The sequence below is a fragment of the Neovison vison genome, chromosome 11 (assembly GCF_020171115.1).
Source record: "Neovison vison isolate M4711 chromosome 11, ASM_NN_V1, whole genome shotgun sequence".
Taxonomy (NCBI): Eukaryota; Metazoa; Chordata; class Mammalia; order Carnivora; family Mustelidae; genus Neogale; species Neogale vison.
Window position 1 is genome coordinate 200,247,105 of NC_058101.1, and position 24,618 is coordinate 200,271,722.

A 24,618-nucleotide genomic window follows, 5' to 3' on the forward strand; every position below is an offset into this window, starting at 1 on the left:
CAAGGTCTGAGAAATATGTATGCTTCATAACGGAGTAAAGGGAGAGTTACACAAGGAGAGTGAGTAGGAGAAAGGAAAATGAAATAACATGGAAATCCAGGGTCTCAAAGAGGGAGTGGTCGAAGGTGAATATTTCTGAAAAGTCAATTGAAATGACAAAATATGAACCAATATGCATCATGTGAGACTCTGTGTAATGCAGGGACAGACATCGTGTGGGGTGGTGTGATCCTAGGGCATAAGGTGAGGACTGGGAACACACTCAACTCTTAGAGAACCATGGTGAAGAAAAGGACCGTATTTGCAGGGAGCCATGGGTCAAGTGAAGACCTTCTAAAAGACAGGAGGTTCATGTTTAACTGCTAATGGGAGAAGCCTCTGGAAAGGGAAAAGCTGAAGATGTAGAGGAAATGGGATCATGGAGAGTGCCAATTTACTGAGACAGCTGGGTGCACAGAGAACGGGAGAACCCTTGACCCCTGGAGCACTGCCTCCTGCGCTGTAACAGAAGAGAAGAAAGAAAGGGCAGGTACTAAAGCATTAGGCTTATGTACTTGGTGTTTGGGATTTGAAATAGTTTTTCATTCATCTCCACTCCCAGGAAGATTGCTATCTCCTGAAGCAGAATTATTGATCACAAGAAATAAAACCATCACAATGAAGTCGCTTTGAGTGTCAGAAAGGGGCTGAGTGCATAGATAGAGCCTAATAGAGCCCATGTCGAACTGTGAGCAACTGGAGGGTAGATGTTTCATGCCACCCAGCTTTCAGTTCCCCTGAGGATCTATCTCAACGTCCTGCACATGGTGGGACCCGAAAAGTTTGGTGAGATGTGCTAGCCTCCCGTTAATCAACATTCAGTGTTCATAGGATCCCAGAAGTTCCAAAGATCAGAACAGAATTCTTGGAGCAACCAGGCAATTTACAAAGGGTTGGTGGGGATCCTCGGGCCTGGGTCTTCCAGCTCTACACCAACCAGGCTCTGTTCCCAAAGCACTCCGCTCTGCCCTCAAAGACCTTGAACATACCATCCCTAGCTGTCATATTACACCACAGTGACCTGTTTGCCTGCCCCTCACACTTTCCTGTCAGCAGACTGAGCACCTGGAAAGCAGGGACTTTCCCTGGTGCCATCAATAATATTCATAATTACAACGACCTAATTTAATTCTCTCAACAAGATTATAGGTGCTAAATTATCCCCAGTAAACCCTTGACAACACTAAGAATCTTACAAAGAGATCAAGTAACTTGCCTAAATTCACACAACTTAGGAATGTTTGAATTCTAGGCCAGGGTTGACTTCAAATTTTGTTGGTCCCAGTAAATTACCAGCCCTTCTTTGTGGTAGCCTTTTGTTGGCTTATTATTTTTCTTTCTTTCTTGTTTGTTTGTTTCCCGTAATCTGGTAAGTTCAATACCAAGCATAGTGTCTGGCACAAAAGTGACATGTGACATTAACACGTACGTGTTAAACAACACCCAAATGAAAGACGTTCAAGTCAGACCCTACCCTGGTCCTCGCTAAGCTGTGATGTCCTCTCCCACAGACAACACGAACCAAGGACCCAAAACTGTACCATTTTAAACATTTTTAAAAATCGTATCAAACTAGATTTCTTTCTACAGTGACACATGTTTGGCAGAGATGGATCTTTTCAGGTAACATCCTAGGAATCGATTTTAAAGAGCTAGGTTTTTATACTCAGTGACATGAAAAAGATAAAGTAAAAAAGCACCCACACCAGCCTCCTTGGTATTCCTTCCACTGCTGATACTGATAGCAAAACCCAAGCCCTTGGTGGTAATAATTCCCAATAATAGAATGCATAGCCAAAGCTTAAAAAAAAAAAAAGCCTTTTCTTAAAAATGAGAGAGAAAGAGAGAGCGAGATACTGAAATATCACTGCATGATCTTTGAGTTTATTTCACACCTCTCTCCACTTAATTTATGAAGAGAAAAATTACTGAGATAGATATAAGTTGGCAGTTGTGATCATTAACAGCGAGCTATTGCCCATGGGTATGCAATAAAATGTAGTACATATTGATTCCTTTTAACGCTAACTATTCTGAGGTTGTGATTGAAAATTACTGTTGAATTGCAGATAACGCTAGCTGTGCTCCACAAACGATAAATATTGTGAACGGGTTATAAAAGCAGTTAAGGTATTATTATGTTTGTGTCATTAGATTTACTTTACTGACATCAACAGTTCAAAACAACACACATTTATATGTAATTTAAGTACGATCTATTCAACTTACTTTAACAAATAGCACCATACAGGCAGTACGGTATGCAAATGCAAGAATGCAGGCTTCTTTCAACTTGACAGAGCAGCCCTGCTCCCCTGTTAAACTACTTTTCCTATCATCCCGGTGGCACACTTTCAAAATTAACTTCATTGTATGTTAGAGGATTGGTCCTCTAAAGGGGGTGGGGGTTGGTGGAGAGAGAGAGGAAGAAAGAAAGAAAGCAAAAAGAAGGATAAAAGAAAGGTAGATTTATTGCCTTATTGCCTACTGGGAAACAGACTGAATAAATTCAGAGTCAAGCATCAAAATGCTTCCAAGTGGGCACTGTCTCTTTAGTAATTGGATGAAATCTACATGAAAATCACCCAAACATGTTTCCTAGGCAGCCTCAGTTGTAAGGGGATGGCCTATGGGAGACTCTCAGTGGAGTCATTTTAATGGGAAAACTCTGGGACAGTGTCCACGTCAACCTGCCACACCCTGTGAGGTTCTGGGGCCAACTTGGTTGTGGATAGTATCTCTTCTAGGAAGATTTCATATTCTTTCAGACTAGTCTTTATGAATGTGTACAAAGATATCACATTCTCACGTGCACAAAGCGAATGAGAAAGACTTCCTTAGTGTTTCTTTAAAGGCCAGCCTACATTCTTAGCTCACGTGTAACCCTTCAACTACAGAGAGATGCATTTTTGTTCATTTGATGGCACCTGACATACTATCTTGGTCCCCTTCTTTCTTCTGGGTGAGATTTGTCACAGGATGATTTGGGAGCCCAAATCATCTTCTTGTCCTTGAGCAGCCTGTCATGGGGTAGCTTGGGTACGTCCCAAGCTGGATTACTCCATGTGCCATGCATATGGCGTATCAGACCGTGAGGATGGCAGACAATTTAAGGTGCTATAGCCTTCTTCATCTGAGCAGGGGAATTGATGATGAACATGTCCCTCAGGGAGAAAATACACATATTTTCTCCTACAAAACCCCTCACTTCTCTTAGAGCTTGGCTTTTCAAAATGCAGAAGTGGAAATTTGGGCTCTTATGAACGAACGCAAATGGTAATGTGTGGATATAATCCATAATTAAAACTCTTTAAAAGGAAATGCTGGGAAATGATGAACAACATTTGCATAGATAGAATAGCAACACTGATGTATTTTTCCAGTCAGAAAGAAGAGACTCTACTGAAATAGTCAAGAATGCAAATAAAAGCCCCACAAGGGCAAGATGTGGGCTTGTGCTCTTCCCAGCTGCTCCTCCGATGGCCAGCATTGGACACAGAGTGCCAAACACACAGCAGATACGGAAGAAAAACATTCGTGTTTTCTAATTTTAGAGAGAGAAAAATCTCTCAGCATTAAAGAATTATTGTCTTTTGCGGATGAACTTTGTTCTTTATGGGTATTACTGCAAAAGCTAAATGGTAGTATGGAACTCCTTTGGGTTGGGTGCACGTGTATTTTGACATACGGCTCACGGCTATGGTTGTCAACTTGAGAATCTCCCATAGGCTGCTTCCTTCCTAGCGCCATGTTTTTCCTAAACAAGAATTACTCAATCCCCATTTGCTCTCTGTCAGTCAGCTGTTCCATGCTGCTTGACTTTTGAGCTAATGCTGGCTTTCCCACACTATTACAGAGTATATTCACTATGTCCTTGAAGCATTTCTTTTGTCCCTATTCAGTCAGAATGCCCATCTTCCATTGCCCACTTGGAAATTGCTTTGATAACCTGCTGTCAGCCATTCTCTTTATACAACCAACCTATTGAAACTGAATTACCATAAGTATGACTTTCCTACTAGTTTACTGACAGTGCTCTGGGCCCTCATTAATGCAGATCATTTTGCCATTTAATTTAAATATAGCATACAGGGAGAATTGCCTAGGAACTGGCTATCATATCAACGACAGGCCTGACCATGGCTCAAAGAAGTAGAATCCTCTGCAGTCTGCCATGCCGTGAGTTCTCAATTAGAATTTCATGGAAGAAACCGGAATGGGTCCTACCATAGCCAGTCCCTCCTTCTCTCTCTGCTGGTGTTTTCCCACATATTTTACCGTCTGCAAAGCCCTTCAGTCCCCTCTCACCTTAACATCCAACAGAGGAAAAGAGGGACCTGAAGCTTGTAAACTCTCATCATTACGGCTGGTTCTCTAATTGGTCTTCAGTCAGTCTTCATCTGCCCTAGCTTCTACCATTCCAAGAGGGGAGCAAAATAATCTTCATAGCCCTTCAATGGTAAAAGTTCTCAGCCTGTGCAAATAGCTGATGACAACCATTTTCCTTCTATCTCTATTCATTCAGCTATCTATAGATCTTACTTTTACCTACTTACTTACTTTTTAGTGCTATAGTAGATGCCAGGTGGGGAAAAGGGTCTTAGGATAACATTTAATACCTTAAGAATATTTAAGTAGATGCAAAATATAGAAAAAGACACAGAGAAACGAATGCTGAAGCAATGGGATAGGGCTTCTGCTGGGAGTTGGGGGAGAATAGAATTAGAACGGAGGAGATAAAAGCATATCCTTGTTTCTCTTCCACAATCACCTGCTAACCTGAAACAACAGCCTTCTGGTCTTCTTAAGAGGCTAAAGGTGAAAAGAAAAAGAAAACAAAGATGATCTTGCCCTTCGCAAGTGGGAAAAGTGTGAAATCAAAGAATACAGATGTCCCTCCTCAAGAAATTTACATGAAATTTAACACATTAAACAACAACAACAAAAACTTAGAAAGACAAAACCATGATTACCTAGCGTTAGTGGACAATGCCATTCAACATAAAAACTATTCACATAATTGAAGGTAAGCTTCTTTAAGCACAGCCATTCTTTTCCTTTTAACTGCCTGTGATGGAAACCTTCTTAAAGTGCAGGGACATGTCCCAATCTTCTTAAGCAGAGAACACTGAACATAATTTAACCTTTCCTTGCTGCCCTAGGGTTATCACTACGGACATCAGCTACTGCATTTTGCTGGAATATGATGATGCCCTCAGGGACTGCCGAGTGCACATACAACTGTCCAACTTGACACAAAGTGAGTCCAGACTCCTGATCTTTTAGAATTTTAATTTGATTTCATTTTTTTTAAAAGATTTTATGTATTTATTTGACAGAGAGAAATCACAAGTAGATGGAGAGGCAGGCAGAGAGAGAGAGGGAAGCAGGCTCCCTGCCGAGCAGAGAGCCCGATGTGGGACTCGATCTCAGGACCCTGAAATCATGCCCTGAGTCGAAGGCAGCGGCTTAACCCACTGAGCCACCCAGGCGCCCCTGATTTCATTTTTTTTAATTATTTCAGACTTTTAGATATTATTTGCTAGCATTATCAGATGGAATCTACCTGCAGAAATGTCCTCCATCTGCAATTGGCTGTGGATGATAACCATATCATCAGACTGTGTGTGTGCGTATGAACTTACACACACATAACACATACAATGTGTATTTATAACACATCTATATTTACAGAAATATACATAGATATACACATCTATGTATATTTATATAAAACTTGGTTCTTAGAGAAGGCCTATTGGGCTCTTGTACTAATAATTTCATAGCCTTTAGTGTGTAGTTTTGTGGTGTATACTTACTCTATTCAGAAAGCCTGTTATCTTCTCTATTCTTTCTGATTCTTAACTGTGTTCCACATCAAGACTTCTCAAATTTAAAGGAGCACTAGAATCCTCTAGTAAATCCTGCGAAAAATGCAGATTCCGACTCCATCAATCTGGGTGTGAGGCCCAAGATTCTACATTTCTAATAAACTCCCAGGGTAGCACTCTGAGTAGGAAGTTTTGAGATTTTTTTTTAGGTAATCAGATAAATGATCTCGATCAGGATTCAGCAAACTAGAGCCCTCAGCCAAATCCAGCCTACTATGCATTTTTATATGGCCTGTGAGCTAAGAATAATTTTTACATTTTTGAAAGTTTCAGAAAAAAATAAAGGGAAGAATGATATTTTGTGAGACACGATAATTACAGGAATTCAAGTTTTAGAGTTCATAAATGAAGTTTGATTGGGACATTTTATTGGAATATGGCCACACTGGTTCGTGTACTTATCACGGGTGGCTGCTCTTCTGTAGTTGCTACAACAGAGCTCAGTGGTTGCAACAGAGAAGCTACTGTCTGCAGAGCTGAGCCTTTTATTTTCTTTGGTCCAGTTCGTAGGTGCTATAGATTTTACTGGTGCAGGACCACTGTGTGTAGCCGGGCAAGCTCTTCCCTGCTCTAGGAGGCCCAGTGGGGAGGAGACATCTTTCAAGTCACACCAGGCAGCATACAGGCTAGAAGAGGCCCATTGAGATGACAAATAGCGAGCCCCAAATTACAAGTCTGACAAGAAGAGATACCGGGCCAGAGCCTAAAGTCAAGCACCTTCCCGCTTTTCCACAGGGTGACAACCCAGTAGGATTTCTATAGTGACATTTCCAGTTTCTCCCCTCAACTAATTTTCCCCCCCAAAACGAATGTCATTCTAATCATTTAGATATAAAGGATACCCTTTTATTTTGATGGTAAAACATTCTTTAAAATAATAAAGTAGGTCCAAAACCATCTCAACTAATATTTTCTTCCAAAGTTTTCATATCCAAATAAAAATGGAAACAGCAGAATTCACATTCATTGAGAAACATCTATTCATCTTTTAGATTCAAATACGATTTACTGCCTTTCTCCCAAAAGCTTATTTGATATAAAACAGATTCCATTAAAAACCTAAACTCTACTCTGGAATTAAAGGGCAGCTTTCAAAATAATAGTAAATCTTGGGCTCATCACTTTTTATTATGAAAGAGACTTCAGATCTATTGAAAATATTTGTTTAAATTAGTTTTTAATTATTTAAAAATATTTCTTAACAGTTTGTATGGTCTAATATAATATTTTCTCTTCCATTCTGTGATCTATATAATTCAAACACTATGGTTTTACAAGAAAGAAAGAACCATGGGAATAAAATTATCTCTTTATTAAAGTTATGGAAGTAGTTTTGTCTTTATGCCAGCAAGGAATATTCTGGATTTAGTTTCTTTCATTTCCCACCAGGAGAACTAAGAAAACAAGGGAATCCTTAGCTTCAGAAAGCAAGTATGTAGGCAACGCAAATCTTCCCTTATTTCATGCAAATCTCTCTACTCTCTTACAAAGTTTCATATCAGACTTACCTTCCATTGGATGACACATTAAAGTTTATTTTAAATGTGAATATAAAGAAAGCTAAAATGAGAGCACAAAGAAGCTAAAAGGTTGGCCAGTCAAAATCTATTTTAAAAAGCACAATACTGGCAATGTGTTGACAGCCAAATTATTTGTTAGTAAGAATTTTTGTTGGAAGTGAGCTCTTTGTTTCCAGCAACTCTCTTTTGAACAAGTACTGAAATGTTACCTGAAGGAACTAGTTTTTCACTTAAATTCAATCCAATACCTATATGTGGAGACTGTTCGACGTGCTCTCATGCACTGATGTTCTCAGGCTGGAGATATTCTTGACGTCCTGTTAGAATCTGACCTGAGTAACTGGCATCAACACTTCAGAATATGAAAATCTGCTATATTTTGGCATAATTATATTTTAAAAGATATATATTTTATTTCTTCCTAATCAACTTCCTGGTTTTGTTTTGTTTTGTTTCAAATTTGCTTCTCTACTCGCTATGTAAACAAAATCAAGGGCCAACTCTCTGAATGTGGTCTCTCTTGAGCTTTTTCATCACTTCTACGCCAAAATACTTAGTTCCCAGGAACTGATTCTTCTGCCTGGAATTTCCATCCTTCTCTCTCTCACACTCGATTCCATTCTGACCCAAGTACTCTATGCCTCATGTGGTAGGAATGGACAAGTTCTTTACCAAAGCATCCATGTTCTCCTTCTAGGTATACTGCTAGATGACATTTCCCAGCCCGCTTCCAATTAACTGTTGCCATGTTGCTAAATTCTGGCCAGTGGAATAGGGACAGAAGTGGCATAGGTCATTTTCAACCCTACCAACTCCCTTCTCTCTGTGCCCCCTCCCCCCAATAAATCTCCATCTTTTTTTTTTTTTTTTTTTTAAATCTCACCCAATCTGTTGACTGAATGGATAGAACTGGTACCTGAAGGTGGCATGGTTACAACATAGAAGGAGCATGAGTCCTTATGTCACGACTTAGAAGAAAGCCACCTAGAAGAGATAGGTCTTCCAAGAATACCCATTTGACTGTCATGCAAGTAAAAATAGAAATTGTGGTAAGAAAGACAGTGAGACTGTAGTATCTCTTGATAGCTTAAAATGATAAACTTCATTATCTTAGAGTTTCTGTGGGTCAGGAATCCAGGCATAACTTAGCTGAGTGCCTGTGGCTCAAGGAGTCTTGTGAAATGCAGTCAAACTAGCAACCAGGGCTATGGACTTATTTGGAAACTCCACCTGGTAGAGCAGGGGCAGTGGGGGTAGGGTTTGCTTCCAAGGTCATTCTCATGGCTGCTGGCATTTCTTGGATCTTTGTTTTGTGGGCCTCTCCACAGGACTGCCTTGTGACACAGAAGCTCAGTTCAACCAGGGCAAGCAGTGAGAAAGAATGGGAGAGCATGAGAGCACACAAGAGAGTACCCAAGACAGAAATAAGTCTTTCTACAACTTAATCTGAGACGTTCCATTTCTGTAGTATTCTCTTTGTTAGAAGAGTTATGCAAGGTGTGGATACTAAGGGGAGGATCCCTGGAAACCATTTGGAGAAACTGCCTCCCATACTGTATATGTTTCCCTGATTATCTCTTTGTTCTGGAACAAAATTAATCACAACCTGTACCTTGTTGTGCTATATAAACATGCACAGAGATGCTGTGTGCGAAAGGGGAGAATGCTTCTTATATGAAAAATATCTAGTCAAGAGTATAATGTGGCTGAAATTCAGTCTGTGCTCCTAAGTCTTAAACTCACAAAGACACTACATAGGCTAGTGGTGTGTTCCTTACTAAACTCTGGAACAGAGAAATACAGATTCAGGAGACTCATTTGCCACTGGGTGTCTGACACATCGTACTAAGAACTGCACTTGGTATTCACTCAGGCATTATTAGTTGAACAAAAATGAATGCGTACTTGAAAAAAAAAAAAAGAATGAGTGCGTGAATGATGGATAAATTTTAGTTATTTTATACAGCTATTTTGGGAGCAAAAGACTTCTTTGGGAAGAACCGTAAGAAACTGGCTCAAGAAATGCTTGCAAACCTCAAGTACTAATTCAGAGCTCCCGGATCAGAACACACATGGAATGTTTTAAATCTTTCAAGTTTCTTGGTATAATTCACATAGATAAAACAATTAATTGATGGACATTCTCTTTATACATTTTGACTATAATGATTGGACTATAATTTGAAATCACTAAAATTATAATATTAAAGAAGAAATTTCTTCAATACTGTGAAGAACTTTCAGAGATCTATTTGCTCTCATATGTGGATTTTCAAGAGAATATTCAGATCATAATTTTATTCTTAATTCTAAGCAGCTTTTGTGAATAGATTCAGCCTACCCTATGGATAATATATAGACTATAATGAATTCCAGCCATTTGGATATCTCAGCTATTAAGACTGAGAAAATAAGTGTCATCTATGAAATTGTATATGTGGGCATGTGTACAACAATGAATTATGTCTTTCTTTAGTATTCTCTCCATTAGCTCTCAGTATTCAAATTCAAAAGAAATTATTGAACCTCTGTAAAGACATTGATGTTTACAAAGGTCACAGAAAACAAACGTCAATACATTGTCCCAACTATTGAAAATTTCTGGTAGCATGCAGACTTGGTAAAGCTTCTATGTAACTAAATGTAAAAACTGTTACATTTATAATATAGTGTATTGACAATACTTCTAAATAAGGAAAATTGATGAAATTATTGCTAATTTTACTTTATAGAAGCTTAATATTCTAAAACAACTTCGGTTTCATTTTAGTTGCTGATTAATTTGGAAGTAAGCACCTATCCTTGAATCTTGGGAAATTCCATTGTGAGAAATTTAGACAAAGGGATCATCACAAAAACAGACAAAAATTAAGAAAAACTGTACCATGTGGGGAGAGGAAACTCTGAAAGTAAAGAAGAATCTTCTGTACTCTGTACCCCTAAATTTATACTTACAATATCATCAATTGAACTCTAAGCAAAATTTTTAAAAACAATTTCCCTTTAATGTCATCCATGCAGTAAATAATAAATGTTATTGTAATTGTGCTATTAAGGATCATAACCACAATACTAATTATGAGGTTATTAACCTTAAGGGCAATGTCTATGTATTTTGACCATGAGGGGAGGTGATCTATGGTAAATTGTCTTGGCTCCTTTTTAAAAAGATAAGGTTTTGAGATAATGGCAGTAGTTCATTAATCTTTCATTCTGACACCTAATGCATGCTTGTAAATATTTTGTGAATAAAGGACTGAATAAGTGAAGTGGAAAGAGAACGGGAAGACAGGGAATGAAATGAGGGAGGGACTACATAGGGAATCCAAGATGATTCGGATTAAATAAATTATGTGAGTATGAAATGATTTGGACAAAGATTCATGCAGTTGGAATGGTTTACTTTTTGATGCACTTTTACCTAAAAGAAAAATAATAAAAATCTACTACTTCTAAATAGCCAGGTCCTTAAGTTACCAGGTAAGAAGCACTATTCTTCCAAACATTATGTCTAGTGTACCAGGTCGAGCATTTTTCATACATGTAAACTATATTTCCCATGAACATTATCATCTCTCAATACATTATGTATCCGTGATCAATAAATAATGAAGAATAACAATAACAACAACATCAACAAAGCCTCTGGGGACCATGAGGTTTGCACTCAGGCGAAGGTCTGAGCAAACAGATGGTTCCTTCCTTGTGCCCTGAAAGCAAGCTCCGGTGTCTTCTTAGAACCACTAACGTTAGGCAGTAAATCCCTAAGCGATTGGCCTTCCATCAAAAACAGTCTGTATCCGGTCTCGGGGAGTTCACAACGAGGGACTTTTGGCAATGGCATCTCGGTTGATCACTTCTGTAATGGGGCAATTATAGTCAGAGAGGTTGTCTGTGATGTAACCCAAGCCCTCATTTCTACACAGCTGTGCAGACCATCAACTCAAATTGTACCAAGAAGTCAATTGGGAGCCTATTCAGAATATGGGATATTTATTGGCTGAGGATGAGGAAAGCCTATTTGTTCAACCACAGTGGAATTTATCTTTGTCGGCTCTGGGCACAGACATTCGAGCATGTGCAAATAACAGCCCCACTCCTGCCGAGCGGGATGTTCTGGGCTCTCCTCTGACCCGACTCTCTCGGGGGACCTGTCTGTCACTCCTGTCTCAGACCAGCCTGCTGCAGAATCTCCCTTCGTACATTCCCCGACTCCATGAACTTGCACGCACCGACCTTTTAACTTTGGTGACCGCCCGAATGAATTTTTCAGAATTTTGATATTTAATCAATATCGAAGGATAAAAGGATTTCGAGTAGCACTGGGGCCCCACTGACCTGAGACGGCATCATTTTTTTTTTTTTTTAATAGATGTTTTCTTGACTGTCTTCGATAACTTTGGTCACTTGAGGGAAAACTAAGATTTGGTAACGGGATTTCCCCAGAGTCTGAGACTCAGCACATTGGGGGAGCCAACAAGGTAAAAGTGTAGGAGAGTATTTAAGGCACGGTTGGGATGCTTACCCGTACAGCAGAGCTGTGCAAGGAGTCAAGGGGAGGGGGGCGGAAATGGGACCAAACGGAGGCCCAGATAAAGAGAGTGATAGAGATCAAGAAAGTCAGAGAGCTTTGAGAACAGAGGTTATAACTAGAGAGGGAGGACTCAAACCTTGAATTCTGGAAATAATGGGCTGTGAATGGCTCAAAGTTTTTAGTCTGCCTGACTCTCTACTCTTCTAACTCATAATAAACAGTCTGATACGGATTTTAAGTAGTAAAGCTACCTGTAGCAGCAGGAACCAAAACCATCTCCTTAATCTGTTTGTACTGGATGGGCGGTGGGGCCCAAACAACAGGAGAAACCCGTGAAGAAGAAAGAACCTGTAAGTACAGGCTCAAGTTGAACATTCAACTTCTAACAAAACATGTCCAACTCCTATGAAATGTGTGCAACTATTTCATGAGAACCAAACTGAGCCTTACTTTACTAGAGGCCACGACAGCACCTACCAATGTTAATGATTTTATTTCTGAAAGAAAAATATCTACGTATTTTCAAGTCGTGGATGGAGGCAGAAAGAAGTTCCACTCGGAGGGCAGTAAAGAAAGATGGTTACGGTAGGGTGAGGAAAGGAAGAGGAAAAACAGTCTGGAAAGTATAGGTGTGTGACAGGCAGGAGGACCTCGTCTTCCGTGTTCTGGGATATGTTCCTGGGGCCACGTTCGCACAGCTCGCAAGTCTGAGTGTGAAATGTTTCCAGTTGTCTGGAGCCAATGCAGAGCTTTTCCGTGGAGACCGGGATGCCTGCAGTGTGGGAGGATTTCAGGGGTCACTTTAATGGATGGAGTGTCAAGGAAGAGGGTGTAAGTGGAATTTCAATTTTCTAAGTGCCACACGATAAGCGGGGCAGCAGGCGGCGATGGCTACATTGAGGTGAAGGCAGAAATGATCCAGATGTGAGAAATGAGCGCCATCGGAGACCCACTTACAAGCCTCCCCGCCTCCCGATTCCTCGTGGTGGTTGCCATTGAGACGTATGTGGGGCTCTGAAAAGACCAGATGCGGGACCTCAACCACTTATCTCTGGAGTGGCAATTCAGGGGGAAGCCGAGCACAGAACGGGGCCCAAGAGCAGAAGAATGTGTCTTTTATCTTTGTTTTATCCTACTTGCCTGGTCTTCTGAATCCTTCTAATGCCTGTGGTTCTTGGTTCTCCTAATCTAGCTCAACTTTCAAAAACAGTTTTTGCAGGATTTTGTAGGTATTGTCTTCCTAGTACATTCCATAAAAATGAGACCGCTAATGATATATAATGGCATATTTAATATCTGTAGAAGTTAAATAGGCGAATGCTTTCAAATAAAGTCTATCGGTGGCTTAGGGCTCTACAGAAAGATGGCAAATGGATCTCTCCGTTCATTACTGACGCCAACGAAGTGAATAAGCTAAACCCAACCAAAAGACAAAGACATTACATGGGAAATATTTTATTTCTGAAGGTCATTGTACACTTTCTTGAATAAAGCAGTTAACCCAGATGTATGCACTGGGGGACATCTCCGATTGCCTCGCGTGAGATCATTTTTGCTGGAACTGACTTCACGCAGTTAAAATAAGTTGTGGTTGTTTGTGTTTCCAATAACTGAGTGAAGAAAAGCATATTTTGATGCATTCTGTATAGATATGACATCTTGCTCTTTTTCAGACACTTCATATAAGATATGAAAATAAATGAAAAACTCTGGGATTATCCTACAAATCTAAGATCTCAGAATTCAAGTTAACCCCTCATTTTTACTGGTAAGAAAGTTTGAAACTGGGGTCTACCAATAACCACATAGTTGGTTGAAAGCACAAGACTGAAATCTGGGTCTTCGGGCCCCACAGCACAGGTTATTTCTGCTTAACTACAATACAAAGTATAAGTTATTTATTGCCAACTGCTCTCACTGAGGAGAGACAAAATGCATTTGATGAAGGCAAAGTAGGGAAGTCTAACTTTTCCTGTGGGAAGTGACCAGGGACTCTTTCAATCCCACATCTCCTCTTGGAAAGGAAAGGAAAGAAGCATTGAACTGCTGTGACTTCCTTAATTTTCAGATATTCAGCAAGGCACTGATAGCATGAAAACATTATTTAGGTAAACCAGGGAGTCAATTTCAATATTAATTCTTTTAAAAAAAAAAGTCCACAAAACAGGAGGAATCAATGTTAAGCTGATATTGAATCACAAAAGGGTGAAAATACAAGCTGACTCATTGTGGGAGAGTAAGACACACCATTATTAATATTATTTCGAACTTGAATTATCATTTAAAACCTAATCTAATCATCACTTATTGAAATTTTCTAACACTCACCCAGAGAGAGTGGGGCATGTTCACAGAGCATCAGTGGATGTTTATAATTCCTTTAATTACTGAAAAGACATGGGCTATGTTCCTAGCATGGCACCGAGATGACAGAGAGCAGATCTGTGATTAAATTACTCCTCTAAAATGAATGTGGATTTTGTGAACTTTCCTATCTTTTATACATAATGGCTTATTTATGATGATAAGTAGTACACATTCAATCCCTCCTGAAATTGTGTACCCATGTGCTAAGATATGCATTACAGTAGAAAATAAGAAGGATGTGACTGAGTAAAGAAAAATCAGAGTTCTCGAGAACAGATCTTCTTTGAAGACATTAATATTATTCATGTAGAGTTGTACCTTCCTCAAATTTATAAAACTCGGCCTCATTCGAAATAATTCATTATGCATGTTTCTTTTCAATGTACCCAACTATTAATGTGCTCACATCAGTGCGTACTTAGAGAGCAAAGAAAGAACATCTGGAGTTTGAAGAGGTTTGAGAAGAGAACACAAGGATCTGTGCTTCTACAAATCCCTGATGCTATTTTAATTGGGCTTATTCATCTCCAGTTTTAATAATGTTAATTGTGTTAGGAGATTAATGTGAAATATGCTCACCTGTTTAACATTTATTTGTATTGCTTAAAAGTGACGGAAACATAATTACAGATGTAGACCCAAAAAATGTTCTAAATTCAAACAAACATGAGGATGTTCAGGCAATAAGGGCAACCTCCATATCTGATTCATCAGTAAATCCTCCTAGTTTTTTTCTCTACAAAACGTGTCCCAAACCAGCTACATCGTATTATCTCTACCCTAGATCAAACCACCGTCATCTTTTCCTCCTACTATTGGCAGATCTTCCTGTTTCTACTTTTACCTCTTGAAAGCCATTTTCTACCAAGGAGAAGGGGTGAGATCTGACTCATCCTAGCTTGTGAATATAGACTGTTCAGTTATCAAAGATTTTGCCAGTCAGTTAATAAACACAGCAATTATTTAAAAAAATTAAATTATATGTATTTATAATTAGGTTGTACTAAAAACAAAACAGTTACTCAGAATTCATCACCTCGTTAGTATAATGGTGTATTTTAATATTAGCCAAGCTCTTAAGATAATTTACATCTACTCAGTACGTATGGTGTGAATCCTGTGTAATAGTGGGCTACTGAGAATCTCCTCCCAGCTCCATATTGAGTGATGTCATATTGACAGTTAAGCATTAGCCGTGATGGGTGAATTAACACCATTGGCGTTGGAAAATGCTACATGTCAGGACTTGATCCACAGTTCTGTTGGTCATCTAGATCTAATGAAAGTAATGGAAAAATATTAATAACGTAGACTATGTTTAAGAGTGAATTAAGGGTGTAGCCCTTCCATTTTGAATAATAACAACAACGAAATCAAAGAAATAGTCCTCTGACATCTCGAAAATGTGTTTCAGCAAAATGGATCTCAGAATCTCTGAAAGAACAAAGTTTCAACATGCATCTTTGTACTTTGAATTTCATCTCATTCATTGTAAATAAAAATATCAGCCAACATTCATGAGAGAATGGCATGTTTTTTGAGCACCCATCATATTCCCAGAATATAGCAGGAGCTCAAAACCCATCTCGGGAATGAACCGATTCCTACAGCGTGAAGTCTCCTTGCTACCTCTCCTCCCTCATTTTCTTCCCGAGTCCGGTAGTATTGATTATCATTGTGACAAAGGACCCAGGTTTGATCTATTCCTGCAAATCCCAGAACCACAGAGCACGTGGCCAGATCCCTTCAGTGCTTGCTCACCTATCATTTCTACACTTCCTGCACAAAAACACCACTGTCCACATACCATCACCTCAGGGATATTTCTAGAAACTCATCGGAGAACTTACCATAAAAGATGACCATGAACCTGAACATAGTATTGTTACGGGAGCAGCTATAACCAAGGAAACTTTGGGGGGCCCTTCAAAATAGGATGTTTGCCTATCTCCTTTAACACTTAAAAATCACAAATGCACTGTCGTGTAGATTACCATTAAATTGTGAATGCCAATTAAAGTTTAATGGTTAATCTTCACTAAAAAAGGAGTGCTTCATATACCATGTGAAATTATCTGCCACAGCATTAACAAAAACCGATTAGTTAACCGGCTAAACAGATTAAATACAGTCTTTCAAGTTTATGGGGGAAATGAAAAGGCCTTCACTTTAATAGTATGGAATATTCTTTTATTTAAATTTTATGACTCCTCATCCAGTTTCATTTAAAATGTCAAAATTGTAATGGTGGTGACATTCATTTTATAATAGTGTCTGAAACATATGCAGTAAAAGGGGTTGTATAATAATACTACAAATTACATGCTTATTTTTCCAGATCATACCTAATAGAGTGTAATATCATTTTCAGTCACAGTTCACCGGAGTTAAATTTAAAGCATAATATTAAAGTCAAGGTTCCTTCACATCTAATTAGACATTAGAAACAAATGTGGCCAGGTCTGCATTCTGCTAAATGTATGCAAATAACCCCTCAGAGGCAATGAAACCATTTAACAAGGTAAAAGTAACCCACTCTAAAGGTAGACAATAAATTACTGTAGATTTACCTTCAGCATTGTGCAATGTGACATCTCAGTTGCTGTAGGACACAGTGAAGCATAAATTGTACCGAGCTTGTCTCATGTTGCAAAATATTCAGGACAAACAAAGAATATTTTATGCTTAGAAGCCTAACTTCTGGAAAGCATGCCAGCGAGTGAGGTAGTTCAACAAAGCACCTATCACTGAGGTATGGAGAGCGCTATTGCCTCTCTTGGCAGAGTCATTTATTTTCAGGAGCAGTAGGGAAGCATTAAAAAGAGCGCGTTTTGCTCATTCTCGGAAAACCCATATAAATAAGTCTTAGCTATAGACTGTATTTAGAGGTGAGGACTGGGTTCCTTTGTTGCTTTGTTTGGTGGTGGGTTTCTCCCCCGCCCCGCCCCCCGCAAGCCCTTCCTCACTAATGGTTTTGCCCTATTCATCCCCAGAAATGGATGGGGGAAACAGTTCCCTAAAGTTCCATCACGTTAGATCACATTTAGGATTTTTTGCTACTTCCGCTTTTTATCATCTTGCTCAAAACATGAAATTGGGAAGTGAAGGTGATTTTTACATTTGCTGCCTGTCCTATGGACGGGCCCGCTGACTGGTGTTTTCCAGACAGAGCCTTCTGATTGGCTCTCCATGGACCAATCACACTCACGTCCTGTCTTTAATAGTCCTCTTGCCCCATGAAGAAGAGAGAAGCCACACGGGCTGTCAACAGTTTTACTTGAAATGTTTGTCTTGAATATCCCTGTAGTAATCCAGACACCAAGAAAATCATCCTTCCTCTTCACCACCGCATATGTAGACACTGAAATCACTGAGAAGTACTTGACAAATACACATTTTTAGACCATTAAAAAAAATTGCTCCTTTCTCTCACATATTAGACCTTTTGAAGACAGAACTCTGGGTTTTGTCTGTAAACTGTAAAATGTAATCACTTAAAAGTAAAGATCATCCACTCTCCTGGTACCAAATTTTGAATGATGGTGTCAACATTTTCAGTCTTCTTCTTCTTCTTCTTTTTTTTTTTTTTTTTTTTAAGATTCTATTTATTTATTTGACAGATATCCCAAGTAGGCAGAGAGGCAGGCAAGGAGAGAGAGGGGAAAGCAGGCTCCGTGCGGAGCAGAGAGCCCAGTGCGGGGCTCGATCCCAGGATCCTGAGATCATGACCTGAGCCAAAGGCAGAGGCTTAACTCACTGAGCCACCCAGGTGCCCCCATTTTCAGTCTTCTATAAATCAGTCAGTTACAGAGAAACTTGTTTCTAGATGTCTATCGCCATAAAACTGGATCAATAGAAAGGTTTAGACACCAATTGGCCATGATTTCTTTATAGCTAAAAATCAAAACATTGCATTTCTTGATACTTCAGTAGCCATATTCACCCAGTAGGGCAAATCCAGGCCCCAGAGTATCCCAGATTTTTCACTTCTTTATATTTGGTATAGTGACAGACCCAGTTTTATACATAACGTTGCGAACAGGAGGGCTGTTCTTCGGTGGGCAGGAATGTGGCACCTTGATGACGAAAAATTCCTACCATAACCACAATTGTCTTAGCCTGAGAGAATTTTGCTACTAAAATTGAAAAGAATTCCAATTATAATTTATGTTAATTAAAGATCTTTACCAACTTTTGAAGCATGGGAGCTAACTTTATATTTTGCCCACTGAACTGAAGGAATTGTAAAAAACAAAATAAAACAAAACAAAAAACAAAAACAAAACAAAACAAAACAAAACCAAACAAAACAAAAAACCAACCAAGTAATTATTGGTACTACTCAACAGTGGAGATCTCCATGCTAACAAAGAAGGATTTGGGCAAAGATTCCTTCATAAGGTGAAACAGAACTTTCCAGATCAGTACTGCTTCCATTGGGTCTTGATTTTTGTTTAAGAACGACCAATGTAACAAATGAATTCATTTCAGGATTTGTATTTCACCTGGAAAATTACTGCCAGAGCGATGTAGGAAATAAAAGTGCTAGGGATAAGATTTAAAGAGAGAGCTACCCTTGCAAAAAATATTTCGTTCTGCATATCTAAGCACTTTCGACTTGCTAGCATTTTGGCACATCATCATTTCTCCAAAAGAACAAGGATACTAACATTAACATTTGCTCTAACACCTGATGAGCCGGACATGTGGGGAGCCTTAGAACCTATTTACGATTCCAAGATAATATATGGAAGCCTGGGTATAAAAGAGACAGTGAAAAAGGATGACTGTTTCCTAGTGAGCGTGACGAGTAAAGCAGAAAAGAGTCTGAAAAAGAGACTTAGAATAATTGCCCCAAATGCACCTGTACATTCATTTTGTGTAATCGACCCGAATAAATCTGCAATATTCTCCCAAGGAAGGATAGTGTTTTTCAAAGACGTTGAGAAGAAGTGAGAGACCATTATGGATAATATGGTGTTGCTTTAATTCAAGGTACTGGTCAGAATACCAAAATACAGCTGATTCTGCAATAGTCATATAGGGTAAAAATAGGAAAACAGCCTGGTTCCCATTCCAGCTCTAGCAGTAACTGACCCTGCCCACCCAGTATGAGCTAGCATCACGGAGAGATCATGTGACCTGCAGCAGCCCCTCTCACCTCTCTGGATCTGTTTCTTTCTTTTAAAAGAAAGAGGAAGCGCCCAGATATGGCTTAAGGTCTGCTTTTGTTTTAACACTTGATTATTCTAGTAGTTAAGGGATCAATAATTCAAGAAACTGGACCTAAATCAATAAGGAGCTTCAAAAGTCAGAGGAATCTGGGCCACAGCAGTGTGCCCTCTTTAGATAATATTTTTTAAAAAGAATTTTAAAAGCGATTTCTACACGTTGCTTAGAAATAAAATAAACAGACCAAATGTTAAGACAAAGAGCTGAACTGGCTATTGGCCAGAGCTTTTTTCGTCCCCCCCCTTTTTTTTTTAAACATACCTTTGCATTCATTTTTGATTGCATGAGGGATCAGTTACAGGGTAAGCACAGATAAATTCCACTGTAATTCCCAAACCGTATTTTAGAGTATTGTTGCAACATTTTTCTCTGCAAAATCTTTTTCAGGGCTGATAACATGTGGAACAATGGATTGATTTTAAGTCCCAGCTCTTTGTTTTCCAGGGCCCTCCCTCTGGCAAGAGCAGCCCAGGAGCCCTGCGGAGGGGTGGGGGAGGAGATGACAAGCAGGGAGCTCACACCTTTCATAATGGCTGGTGAACAATCAAGCTGATGGTATTAGTGAAAGGTTATTATTTGAATTAATCATACAAGTTTAAAACAACTTGGCATTTCAAAATGTTTCTAAGTAGGCGTAGTTTCCAAACTGCAACTGCCTCCGAGTGTAATACTTGGCATGTTGGGAGGGGTGTGAGTCGGCGCGTGGAAGGAAGGGGGGTGGGCGGATGTCTGGAACGCAGCCTCCGTCATCCTTTAAGGGAGAGTTGAGAGGGACCTAGACAGGTCTGAGCAACTTCGTGCTGTCTTCTACTTCATGATTCGGGAGGAGAGAAAAAGAAGGGAGAGACGGAAGAGAAGATCAAGGAGGAAGAGAGAAGGATGCAGAGAGCGAGGGGGGTGAGGGAGAGATGGGCCCCTAAGATCTGGCTGGTAACTGTGTGCTAACGGGTGATCAAGCAAACCCCTTCCATTTTGGTGGCAGCAAAGGAATGATTCAATGATATTAGAGCTTGAAAAAGTGGACAACAGTAGATGATGTGGTTGAAATATAAACGCACCTTCTATCTCTCTCGGAGGCTAAGTCATGCGTTAATGTACAAACAGTAATGGAGCTCCTGATGGGGACCAGGCACTGGTCTCATCTATACACTGACCAAGGTCTAGGGCATAGGAAGATGGATAAGACACAGCCTCTGACACTGAGGACCATAAATTCTAGTGCTGCAAATATTTTAACAAACCGTTTTGATAAATTATGGAAACTGATAGGATAGAGTTTGCACAGGTTGATGCAAGGGCACAAGAGAGACCTTCTGCCTGGTCCTGGGAGTTTACGTCTGAGCTGAGCCTTTTAGGCTGAGTATGCAAAGAGTAATGGTGTTGCCGACAACCTAAGGACCAGGGCCACAGGCTCAGAGAGGGGATGAAAGGGTCCCATGTGCCTGCTTGCCGCTGAGGCACGATGTCGGCTATGGCTAGTGTTAGGACCAGGGTGGGAGGAATCAGTAGGGCCAATTCACATATCCCTTAACGGAGGGGGTGAGGCTTGATTCTGTCGGGATTGGAGTGTCTGCGCGTGCTCTCGTGACAAAGTTTTATGTGCATTTTATGTTATATAAACTTATCTCAGAAAGCCCATTCTGGGAGACAGAAGATGAAGGATTTTCAGAGCAAAGACATACATTATGCCTCAATCCTCATTCAGACCATCCTAAGAGCTCCCCAGCCCTAGAATCCCCGCCAGTCGGCTTGTCTGCTAATCGTTCTCCTTACTTTCCAAAGTAGTGAGGTGTCACTCTTGGGAATTAAAAATGAGTTGCCACGGGGAATCTGGGTGGCTCAGGTCATGATGTCAGGGACCTAGGATCCGTGTTGGGCTCCTGCTCAGCAGGGTGTCTGCTTCTCCTTCTGCCCCACCCCTCATTCTCTCTCTTTCTCTCAAATAAATAAATAAAATCTTTTGAAACATGGGTTGCCCAGCTTTTATATTAAAAATCAACATGTTCCATATCAAATGCTTAAAGGATACAGAATTGGTAACCGAGGGGTCAGTGATGAATCGCTACAATTAGAAACACATGCAAGTTAATGTGGATCTGTGTGTTTCGGTCCCTAAATTAAATAAACTAGAGAATTAAAAGCAAAGTCATACTTCAGATGCATTTCATTAGGCAGGGATATTAATGACAGGGAGTCTAGTTATTTCTTGGCTTATGTACTTAATCACAAAATTTTGAGATGGAAGCATAATTGCATTAATCCCTTTTTTGCACACAGGCCTTGATTTTAGTGCTTTTAGGTAAAGGTATGTTAATAGCACCAGCCCTCCAGTTATTGTCGGATAAGTCCATGAATCAAAAAAAGAAAAAAAAAAGGGTAATGGTAGTTTAATGGTCCTATATTTTAGAGTCAATGCAGTCATCTGTTATGGTGAATTTATCATTTCTTAGAACATTTTAATATTGACTCAAAGAGAGCAATATTAAGTATGTGGCTTCCATTGTTTTCCATGGAGCTGAAAGTGAATGAGTTCACAGGAAGTTTAAAATGACTGTACGTTTCTGCATCGCCTATCTAAGGACTAATCATTTCTAGAATGTTCCTAACTCTGTATGTTTTCTTGCCACATATCTTGAAAAAGAGAAAAAATATATTAATTGCAGTATTTCCTGTAATATGAAGAAATAACTATTCAGCTAGCAATTTACGATATATTAGCAAACATGGTTAGAAAAAGGAACCCTGAAAAAAAGAAAATTCTTGGAAATAAATGTTTCTGAAGTCAGTTTAAAAAGTAACTTTTTCAAGTCATTTTAAAGTGGAAGAGCCTTCTCAGGAGTATGTACCAAGGCAAGAGAAAGATGTGGCATTGAGCTGACTTCCTTCGTGCCTCTGTAATATTTATCAATCAACCAACGCACACGGATTGCGCACCTTGACTCTTTGCAAGCTGGAATGACAACTCCGGCTAACTGAGTGGAGGCAGAAAAACATTTAAAATGACTTCACTGTTTATTTAAACAATTAAAAAAGGCTACACATTATGTACACATTCTTAATTTAAATCGGACAGACAGGTTGTTGTTTTAATTGAATGTTCATAAATGTCCACGTGACCCAGTAAGACAAGACCAGTCTCTCTGTGCCGAGTGGAGGCAATAATTTGCTAATTTGTACAGTTCATAACCCCTGGCCTGCCCAGGCATAATGACATTCTAGACAAGAAAAATGATCAGAATATTAGGATGTCAAAAGGCTTCGGCTGTCATTATATCACAAAAATTAAAACATCTTCACTTAAAAATCGTGTCTGTCACACGAGTCTTGCTGGAGCTATCCGGACTAGTTCCACGGGGATGAGGCTGATAGTTCTTATTTTGCTACAAATACCACTTGTGGGAGGTTTTAATTCTCAGCTTAGTGCTGGTACACCCTCGCCCCCCAAAAACCTCAGTTACCTCTTTGAAAGTAAGCTCTTCAGGAAGGACTGTTTTTTTTTGTTGTTGTTTGTTTGTTTTTTTAAAACATTTAATCACCAGTTTTGTTTTGCTTGAAACAGCAAAGCAACGGTAGACAGTCCCTGCCGCGGAAGTCATTCCCAGAGATCACGTTCAGTGACTGGGGAGAAGTGACCATCCCCTGTCTGCCTCCAGAGTGGAATCCGACTGGCTCTGCAGATTCTGCTGACTTGGAAAGGGACACTCGGGGCCCCACAGCGTATTTAAAGATTACTCGAGTAGCATTCGCTAAATGCTTCTTTCCAGAGAAAATTTTGCTTTGCATTTCTTCCTGTACCGCCAATGACCTTCTTCTATGATGTGTTATGTAACAGGACAAATATAACGAAATAGATGGACTAAAACATTTGAAGAGAAGGAAGTAACCACAGACCCATACTTGTACACACACAACAGAGTCATCCCCCTTTTCCTCCAGAGAAGCACAGCCCAAGACCCCCAGTGGTTGCCTGAAACCACAGATAGTTCTAGATCCTGGGTATGTTTTTTCCTATACGTACATACCTATGATAAAGTTTAATTTATAAATTAGGCATGGTAAGCGATTAACAATAAGAATGAAATAGAACAATAATAACGACATGTTGTGATCAAAGTTACGTGAATGCGCCCTCTGTCGCTCCCTTGTCAAATACCTTATGGTCCTCTAACTCCCCCTCCTTGTGATGGTGTGAGGTGATAAAATGCCTATGTGATCAGATGAAGGAAAGGACCCAGGCTGTGTGACATCACACTAGGTGACCCCTGACCTCCTGACCCCTGACCTTCCACACCAGGGCTGACTGGACTTCGCTGAAATCGCGGGGAGCAAAACCGCGGATAGGGAGGACGACTGTACAGGCTCACGCACCTCTGACTGGTACCGACCACTATTTATCTTGAAAGACCTAAGTTGTTAACACGGATTATTCACCCCGTGCTTCCGGTTTTCTTATTTATAACCAAAAAAGAGGTCTATGAAATTTCCGCCTAAACTCCGAAAGCCATAATCAGAAAAGCTGTAAGAAGAGATTATTTTTATTTACCTTCGGTCTGTTCATGGTTCTTTGTTTTGTGATTAAATTCTATGCTAGTTGACACAGGAAAGAAAAAAAGAAAGCCTTTCTGTTTACTGTCACAGAATATTAAGCCCGTGTTCACGCGAAGCGACGGCAGTGCTTTAAATCGGATTTATAAATCTATCTCCAATGTGCCCAACTCTGCTGAGGTCAAGTAACCTTTTATTTATTTATTTATTTATTTAAAGATTTTTTTTTTTAATGTATTTGACAAAGAGAGATCACAAGTAGGCAGAAAGACAGGGGAGGAAGCAGGCGCAGAGAGCCTGATGCGGGGCTCGATCCCAGGACCCTGGGATCATGACCTGAGCCGAAGGCAGAGGCTTTAACCCACTGAGCCACCCAGGTGCCCCTCAAGTGACCTTTCAAAATAACCAGCAATTTCTGAGTTGGAGAGTTGGTAAGAATGTTCTACAGCTGTGATGTCATTCTTTCCTGTCCCCAAATCTTCATGAGTAG